Below are 1953 nucleotides of genomic sequence, written 5' to 3' on the forward strand. Positions count from 1 at the left end.
TATATATATATATATATAATCATATATATGCAATATATATGCAATATATATATGCTTATATATGCACATATATATTCGTATATAAGTGTATATATATGCATTTATATATACATATATATAAGTGTGTATATACATATATGTGTGTGTGTATGTATATATATGGATATATGCATATATATTTACATACATGCACATATATATGCATGTATATATACATGTATATATGTGCTTATGTGTGTGTGTATGTATATATATATATATATATATATACGTACACATATGTATGTATGTATGTATGTATGTGTGCATGTACGTATATGTAGATGTATTAAAAGGGAAGGAAGGAAGATGCTGAGTTTGTGACGAAAACACAGTTGTGAAAAAAGAAACTTCTCATATTACGTTTTACAATAACAACAAAAACAAAATTATAAAACACACAAAAAAAACGAAAAAAAAAAAACAAAAATAAACAAAGAAAACAACAACAACTAATGAAAGATGAAAATTCTGTCGTTCTTTTGTTTTTTGTTTTTTTGCTCCCAAAATTAATAATAAATATTTTGATTACGTATGGTAGTCACGTGGTATCGGATATAGTTGGAGCTGAGTTGTATATGAAGGGCTGGGAGATGGGGGGGGGAGGGGTAGATATTAGTGATAGTAAAAAGACCCACGTGTACTACTGGTATTTATTAGAATCGCTTTTTTGTAATCCTTCAGCCCTATAGCCACCAGATAGTAGAAGAAAAAAAAAAAAGAAAAAGGCCCAACTAAACAATTCCCCAGTAGGATTCGAACTTGACACGTAGAGGTAAGGAGTTAAAATACTGAACGGTCCCTGAACAATTTTAGGCGCAGCTTTAGCTGCAGTTACTGTTGATCTTCGTAATGTTGCTGATGTTGTTGTGTAATTATACATGCATACGTGTATATATATATATATGTATATATATATATATATGTGTGTATGTACATATATATATTTGTATGTGTGTGTGTATGTATATACATATATATATATGCATACATACATAGGTATATATATATATATATGTGTGTGTGTGTGTATCATGTAATCACTCAGACTACCGGACGTTGTTATACATCGCTGGTCACAGTGCACTTTGCTACCTTATAGGGTGACCCATTGACAGGTGAGCGGACTGAAGCAACATGAAATGAAAGTGCTTTTTTACACCGCGCGGTCCAGAAATCGAACCCACGACTTTGCGATCGCAAATACAACACTTTAACCACAAGGCTACGCACCTTCACAGATACACACACATACACACACACACACATACCTACATACATACTTATACTGTCAGTAAAGCTTAAATCCGAAAGAGAAGCACACAATAAGTTATAGAGCAGTAGACAGGTCATTGGGGTCAGAAGAGACGTGTGTAAAGTTAAGCGGTCTATGGATGCGAAACCTTGGGTGACCTTATGAACCGGTCATAACATTCTCTCTCTCTCTCTCTCTCTATATATATATATATATGACTGGTGACGATGGGGCAGACACAGGACGGACGAAATGTTCAAATGAAGTGGCTGGACAGATGGATGCGTGAGTGCGCATGCGTGCATACGCGTGTGTGCGTCAACGGCGACTTGATTAAAAACTCAACAACAGGATATTAAGAGATGGAACTTTAAATATTTTGAAGGAGTCAAGATGCAAATTGTCCGATTGGCTGAGCGCAAAGCGGATTCGCTAGGAACTTCTCTTGTTTTTTAAGACACAAGTTCAAATGAATCCACGCCATTCGAGCAGCACCACTCGGCAAGAATAACAGACGACGACGACGACGAAGACGAACGATGGACGTTGGTGATGATGATGATGATGATGATGATGATGATGATGGTGATGATGATGGTGATGATGATGGTGATGATGATGGTGATGGTGATGGTGATCCATCGATAGCTTTTGCCTGG

Source organism: Octopus bimaculoides, unplaced genomic scaffold (assembly GCF_001194135.2).
Source record: "Octopus bimaculoides isolate UCB-OBI-ISO-001 unplaced genomic scaffold, ASM119413v2 Scaffold_277302, whole genome shotgun sequence".
In the NCBI taxonomy this organism is placed as follows: Eukaryota; Metazoa; Mollusca; class Cephalopoda; order Octopoda; family Octopodidae; genus Octopus; species Octopus bimaculoides.